Source organism: Erythranthe guttata, chromosome 4 (genome assembly GCF_056151865.1).
Source record: "Erythranthe guttata isolate IM_541 chromosome 4, IM_541, whole genome shotgun sequence".
Classification (NCBI taxonomy): Eukaryota; Viridiplantae; Streptophyta; class Magnoliopsida; order Lamiales; family Phrymaceae; genus Erythranthe; species Erythranthe guttata.
This window is the reverse complement of record NC_142536.1, coordinates 9,810,795-9,819,113: the sequence shown is the minus strand read 5'-3', so window position 1 is coordinate 9,819,113 and position 8,319 is coordinate 9,810,795. Positions and strand designations below refer to the sequence as shown.

Below are 8,319 nucleotides of genomic sequence, written 5' to 3'. Positions count from 1 at the left end.
CGGCGATGCAGCAGCGGTGATGATCCGAGCTACGGTGGCGCGTGTGGTTCACGCGCTGTCTTCGGGCGGCGTGTGGAGGCGTGTGCATCGTCGGCTCGGTGGCTGCTCCTCGATTCTTTGATATTCCTCCTCTCGGATTTAACCTCTTATACTTTGATCTACTAAAATGTGGCACTAGACACGAAATAGTTAGAATAAAATGGAAGAAACGAAAAGAGAAAAGAGCTACCAAAAGGATCGGCCAACGAATGGTGGATTCCGGCGAGATGGTGGCGACGGCGGCGGTGATGGCCGCGCGGGAGAACGGCCGAGAGAGAGAGGGAGCGGCTAGAGTTTCGTGTGTGAGTTGTGTGTTGTGCAAGACCTATATATCAAGTATTTATAGTGTCTTGCATAAAACTCTAACAGGCTTAAGTTGGACCTGGCCCAACAGCTTAAGTTCGTTAGTACTGTTACATGCTCGTCTCTCTCAATTCGATGATCGGAAAATTGTAATAATTACATTTTCGGAATCATTATAATGTCCTTGTCATTACGAGCGCCAATTCTTAATTTCCAACTTTCTTAAAGTGGAAACCCTAATTCGGTGCAGTTTCTAAATTTGGAAACTTCCCGATTTAGAAAGTCCACTAAGATGTTCGCCTATTATTTTCCTTTACTTATTCTCATTCATAATTCCAAATTACGAATGTTGGACCCAATCATATTGACTTCCAATCATGCAAAGATAAAACTATTTTTACATTTGACCGTTTATTCAAAGATCTCATGTGCACGAGCAGTATGACCCTCGATGGTTCAGGTGTAAGCTAGCCGTGGGCCCACAACCCTTTGTGGTCAAAACTCGTCCCTTGGAGTTACGATAAAGAAGAAGCTCGTTTCACCTTAATCACCCAACGAATCAAGATTGGCGTCTAGCAACTACGCGTCATGATTCCCTAGATACAAATGAAGTGCCTGTAGGAACCTTTTGATATAGTTAGCGTACAGTACGATCCCTTCGATTCATATGTCCCGATTGAACTAGAGGCGTTGGTTCATGGAGACCTCCTTAGTAGTTCAATGACTGTGCGGTCGTTCTAAGTGTTGTAATCGTTACGTGCATGACTTAGAGAATCGAATTCTCTAATCATCACTTAGTCAGCTTAGTGAGATTACAAAATGTAAGAACACAGGACATCCAAGACTATTCTAGCGATCGAATCCCCGACTACAATGCACAGACCTCCCACTAGATTTCGGACTGCACGAACACTGGCCCTTGTGGTGTTTCTCGGTGGAACTCAGGGACATGTCATGATACAACTGGTGCTCTAGTGAAGTCACGGTGATGTTTAGGTCATAAGGACTAATGGTGTACAACTATACCACTGATATATCTACTCGATTATTGGGAACCACTTAGAGATTTCTAGGGTGAGGGAGTTCATTGAACTCGTCAACTTACGAGCACCCACTTATGCATGCCGATATCACAATACCGTTTACTGAGAGATGTAGTACACATACACTAAGTGCTAGTCTCTTAATGGGAAAGGCCGATATCCTCATTGGTAGCGTAACCCTTCGACTAGGAACACGTTTAACAGTTATAATACTTAACTAATTAAACTTCAGCTCAATCAATGAGATATAAATAACGGTTTGAACTCATTACTTAAGGTACGTCCTATTATCTGAGCAATACTACAATATGTATTCTCTGGACTATTTCTACTATCCGTACGTCTGACTTGAGTGTCGAAGGGGTTTTTGCCGGATCAACCCCCGGCTTAGTTTACGTGTTCTATGATCGCAGCTATCTCAAGATCATCAAGCTCGTGAGCCAGTGATCCACTCTGCTCTTCCAGCTCATCTTACTTCAACTATCTAAGGTGATTTATCTCTAGTATCATCACATATGAATAGTGCGAATTGAATCATAAAATGCTTGAATCAAATCGTAATCTACAATTTTAAAAACAAATTACAATTTATCAACGATTTAAACCAGGGTTCATATCGAATTTAATCATAAAACAACATAGGATTTTCATATAAAATATATTTGATTTTCATCTATCCATATTTTAATACTAATATATTATTCTTGGACTCTTAGTTATTTCAAAATGGGCTGGGTACGACGTATTATTTCAAATAATTGCAACCGCATGGAAACTCCCGTATTAGATTATTCATAATCATAATTAATTAAAAAAATATATTGGTAATCAATCCCACATCGAAAAACGAACCAAAACTAATCTCCTTCATGTAAAAAATTCTCAGCATTATTGGTCGCCGGGTTCACTAGCGAGAACCTGTGACCTAAGAAGGGGCATTAAGGCGACGGAAGGTTGAAGATATGTCAGGCTCTCTTTCTGGCATGCGGAGTAATCCAGGCCCACCTCAGGCCCCCGGTGGTCTGGAGTTCCTACTCGGCGGCAAAATTGTTGTTGCCTGCCGTTGCAGGTGGTGGTGGTGGTCTGGAGTGTTCCTACTCTGGCTGCAAAATTGTTAAACGGCCGGTTCTGGGGTTGCCCCCAAATCTTGTCGGCCATTGCAGGTGGTGGGTGTATACCGCCCCACCTGAACATCTAACTCGTAATAAATGCTGGCTTGACAGAGCAGCAGCGTCCTATTGGACGGGTGGGTGGTTGCTTTGCAATTTGTTGCCGGCGGCGGAGTCTTGCTAATTATCTTCAACCGAACCTCGACCTTTTGGGTATCGGTCGAGGATAGATGGGTTTGGCACCTCTCGAACCATGTTGCCGGCGGCAGAGTCTTGCTAATTATCTTCAACCGCCTCGACCTTTTGGGTATCGGTTGAGGATAGATGGGTTTGCTACACGATGAAGTCGTGTTACGACGGGAAACAACCGAAGGCATGAGTTGGGTACAAGGTAGTGGGGCATGAGTTGGGTACAAGTAGTGGGGGCTCAAAGCGAGGCTGGAATCTTATTTGGAAGCTCCGAGTGCCACCGAAGATCCGTATATTTCCTGTGTGTGATAGGGGCAATAGTGAGGTTGAGACTTCAGTACACGTCATTCTTAAATGTAATGGCATGGAGGCGATTTGGTAGCACTTCCTGCCAGAGAACCTTGGATGGGGTTGGTTTCGACTCAATTTGGTGCTGGAATCTTATTTGAAAACTCCGAGTGCCGCCGAAGATCCGTATATTTCCTGTGTGTGATAGGGGCAATAGTGAGGTTGAGACTTCAGTACACGTCCTTCTTAAATGTAATGGCATGGAGGCGATTTGGCAGCACTTCCTGCCAGAGAACCTTGGATGGGGTCGGTTTCGACTCAGTTTGGTGCTGGATGGAGACATTGCAGCAGGCTTTGAGAACGGCGACGATTTTACGTTACGGTGGCCATGGCTGTAGCGTGGAAAGCATGGGAGATAGTAACAAGACTTTGAAACAGAAAGTGGTGCTCCCGGTGAGCGAGTTACGTAGCTGGTGTCACAACTCACACGTACATTGACACGTATAATAGTGAACAATTACTACCAAGTAGCAAGCTACAAGTACAAATGGCCAACGATTTAGATTGGAGAAATAATATTATAGAAGGGGACTGCATGCAAGTTATAAAGGCTTTATGAGATCGAGATGGGACGGGCTTCTCATATGGCGCGTCCGTGGATGAGAATGTGAAGATGTTTGACAGTGTTGCTTCTCAGTTTAGAAAACGTTTGTTTGCCGATTCTCTTGCTAAGTTAACATGTATCATCTGCCTTCAAATTTAGCGATGATATATATCGCTTGATAATACGTCTTTTCCTAAAAAAAAGAACAAAAGAAAAGAAAAGAAAAGGAAGACAAAAAAGGATTTTAGAGAGATTTGTTTTGAATTATGTGCACGATTGTATAAATTTTAGTGCAAGATTTAACATTTACCTACATAAAATAACTAGTAATTCACCCGTGCGATGTACGGGATCAATTTTTTTTTTTTTTTAACATTTTTTTTGGATAAAATAAAACGAATGAAAACTTTAAACAGTTGACATACATGTAAATAATACAAAAAAAAAATGTTTTATTGAATCAAATATACATTTGTTTGTGATTTACCTTCATATTCGCTGAAAATCTTTTGTGCACACAACATTGCTCGTAATTTTAGTTATATCGTCCGATTTTGAGTTGATAAATATCTTTATCTCAAATCTACTTCTAACTCTGGCCGTTGCGGCGTACAATTGCCTATGCCACGCTAATATTAACACTAATATTACACTAACAACAACAACTACTACTACTAATACTAAAACCAACATTGATAATACTAATACCAATACTTATATTAATACTAAAACCAACACTAATAATACTAATATTAATACTAATCCTAATATTAATACGATGATTAATACTAATAGTCTAATACAAATATTAATATCAACACTAATATTAATAATAATAATACGCCAATTCTAATACGCATATTTAATGTTAAAACTAATACGCCAATACTAATACGAACACTAATACTAATACTAATAATAATACTAATACTAATACTAATACTTATTGTAACACCCTCCATGACTTTTACTTAACCAAGAAAGGCTTTGGAAAAATGGTCTTTATTAAAATTTCGATACGAATTGAACCTTGAGAAATCACTTTAAAATTTGTGGAAGCATTTTTTGTTTACATAAAATCATAACCCGAATTTATAAGAAACCATTTTCATAAAGAGTGCTACATACATAACTATGAACAGGGTTTACAAAATACTTGTAATACAGCGGAAGAAAATAAACTTTATTTATATACCCCGGTTTAATAGACTAGATTCCAAAATCAGAGTACAAAATGAACTCGTAAAGATCTCCATTATACATTAGACTTTTAAAAGGGAAAAGTGAAGAGATAATTTTGTAAGAAATCCGGAGACGACATATAAGGCATCAAGGCTTGTGATTCCTCCAACTCCGCTCCTCTGCGCCACTCTAATTACATTGAGAACCTGAAAAGGGGATTCGCATAAAGCATGAGCCTAACCACTGGCTCAGTAAGAACATTGGCCTGACGATACTCACACCTCTCTCAACGTGTCACTCACGCCCTACGGGAGACCTAAAGTCCTCGTCTATGTTCTTTTCATCTAAGTCTTTTATGGCATAACTATATTCATTTATTCAATATCATGACATTCATTCATTATCACATATAATTAGACATATAATAAACTTGCAATCATTCATTCATACACTTAACATGAATCTCACGTTTACCTGTTACTTTAAACATTCACGGATACTTAACATCCAACTTTCTTTTATAATCGGGTACTTAACACCCTTCTAACATTTAAGGGTACTTAACACCCTTTTTAACTTTACCATGCAATATGCGATATGCAAGAAAATGAGACTTTAGACTTTGAAAACTTTTCATGAGAAAACATTGGGCCCGTTTGGAAAAACAATCGTGGAGTTCGGCAATAAGCCGTGTATTTTGGAGCTTGTGATCTATAACTTTACTATAGTCACGACTATAACTTTACTATAGCCAAGTTAGTGGTTTATAATCTCGATTCCTATGTGAATCAGTCCCTATGGGGACAGGTCCCTATGTAGACCCCAACTATCAACCACACACTAACCGGAATACAGTCACGGCTATAACTTTACTATAGCCGAGTTAGTGGTTTATAATCCCGATTCCTATGTGAATCAGTCCCTATGTGGACCCCAACTATCAACCACTAACAGAATACCAGCCCCCGTATCCCATACTTATTCACCTAGATCCACAACCAATTTCCGAACATTTTTAACTTTGAAAAATCATGATTTATGTATCTTAGACTTACTAATGACTCATATGATTTATCTATCTTTACTTTTAAATAAACAACACCAAAGTAACAAGTACCATACCAACTATACTTCAAATCTTTAATAAAATCATTAAACACATAATCATGTAGAACATAACACTTTCACTTCATAAGTACACATAAACATTTCATAACCCAAAGTAGCACAAAGGAGGACATTCTTCAATTTTAACCATATCATAGTCACATAATCACATAATCATATAATCACATAATCACACATTCCTATCATTAAAAATATCAATATCGCATTTAAATGCACCTTAGGCCATAGCTATCTAATATTTCACATAAAGCATCGAATACTTTACCTTTACCACAAGATCACATAACAACAATTTAGATATATAAGTATAATTCACAATCCATGGATCGGAGTATAATCACGACCACGTAGGCATAAATATAGTAGCATACTTATAATACATAAGCCATGGGTTGGAGTATAATCACAACCACGCAGGCCTAAATACATATATAGATATGTATATATATACATACTTTATATATATAGATACTTGTACAAGATTAAACCACAATCAAGCATATATTTAATTTATCGCACATGAAGTTCTAATCCACATAATTTCAGTCAAGTAGATAATCGATAACACATAACAATAATCAAGAACTTTTAGATCATCTGAAAGCACATAAGTTCTACAAACAATTTATCATCATTCCTTATATTATAATCATACTCTAACTTATCCCAAGTGACTAATTTCTTCAAGAGTTATTCTATAAGCTAAATACTCTAAGTCATTTGTTCTAAGTTCAGACATGCTTTTAAGGTTATGCATCAAGAGTTTAAAACATGCTCATAATTAATTCTATCAATTCAAAGAAATTCATTTTAGAAAATAGGGTAGTTTTAGTAGTTTAGTTTTGAAAATTCATTTCTATTTAATCATGCATCCAAAAATTCTGAAACTTTAACATAATACTCTTCTCAAAGTTAAAAATACCAATTTAAAACTGTTTTCTAAAATACCTATCCAAGTAAGAGAAATACTTAAAACCGTACAGCTCTGTTGTCGAAAATCCAGAAACAGAGCAGTGACTTCAAAAATACCAAATAAAAGTATATTCTTTTCAAAACAGCGTGAAATTTTGACAGAGATTACACTTAAAAGTCTAATATATAATCCAAGTAGAATCACTATGATCGGAGTAATACAAGATCAGATTTAACATGCATTTCTTTTATGACACACAATCTATGCAGTTCCGGAAAATAAATCACAACTTAATCATTTTTAATCTAAATAAGACAAACTTTATATCAAACTCAAGATAGCAGAGTGATCTATATTCTCTAGAAATTTCACATTTTTATAAAAATAAATCATCTACAAAATGTGGCTTAAACTCCGTAACTATGAATCTAGAAATTTCAATCTAATTATCTAGTTCATGATTCTAAACTCAATCATGCTATAATCATAAAACCCAAACTTAAACACATAATATTAACATAAAAACATCAATAATCTTAGCATGCAATTCAATTTCAATAAAGAACAAGGGGTCCTTACGCATTTGAAGAAAATCATAGATAAGAAAAGGAGATATCGAAGGATTCATGGAGGTCTTCGAGTTTTGGCCATGGATGATCTTGGGATGCTTTGGGCTGAGTTTGAAGGCTGTAGGAGGGCTGTTTTCTTGGAGTTTATCGATGAGAGAAACCTTTTATGAGCATATGCTGAATTATTGAGGGGAAAGAAGAATGAGAATAGCTTGCTTCTTTGTGAAGAACAAGAGAAGCATTTGAGATTATTTGAAGGAGGGGGTTGTCGTGGGTTAGAGAGGAGAGAGGGGCGGAGAGGATTTTGGCTGATGTTTTGGTGTGTGGAAATGAAGAGGAGAGGGTGGTATTTATAGAATTGGAGAGGCTTGGATCTTAATGAGTAAGTATTGAAGAGGGGTCTTTTTGCAATTTGGAGAAAGTAGGAATTATCTAGAGGGACTTCTTGGCAATTTCATTTAAGTTACTTTAAAATAAAATGTTAAATGAAAAGCCAAGTGGAAATACATATGGAATAAGTGTATGCATGCAACACATACAATCATAGCCAATTTAAAGAGAAGAGGATCTAGAGAGTATCTCGAAAAATTACTATTTTAATTATTTATGCTTAGAGAATTATTTATTTCATGAACAACTTCACTTAGCATAAAACGGTTAACACATGTATGCATGTACATAGAATTAGGCATTTAGATACATAATCAAATAATTAGTTACTTAAATCGAAATTAACACATAGGGAGTGAGTTACTATCAATTAAGCATATACAATTTCTCGTGTGAGAAATAAATTCTTATGTACTAAAATTAAATCGACGTAAATCACACAATTTCACACGTTCAATTATATTAAACACGTGAAATACATTTTAGTCGCACAATTAGAGAATAAAATCAAGAATATTCATGTAGACATATAATGCACATTGGTTCACATAATACCACATAA

The 8,319-nt window shown here is 36.7% G+C and overlaps 1 long non-coding RNA gene across 1 annotated transcript; it reads right to left on the bottom strand.

Annotated features, from left to right (window-relative positions):
• Positions 1–4,666: 4,666 nt before the first annotated feature.
• LOC148771105 (uncharacterized) lies at positions 4,667–7,690 on the bottom strand. The gene is made up of 2 exons (XR_016030851.1): positions 7,378–7,690; positions 4,667–4,963 (listed from the first exon to the last, which is right to left on the bottom strand). It is a non-coding gene; the product is annotated as an uncharacterized LOC148771105 (long non-coding RNA).
• Between the last annotated feature and the right edge of the window lie 629 nt (positions 7,691–8,319).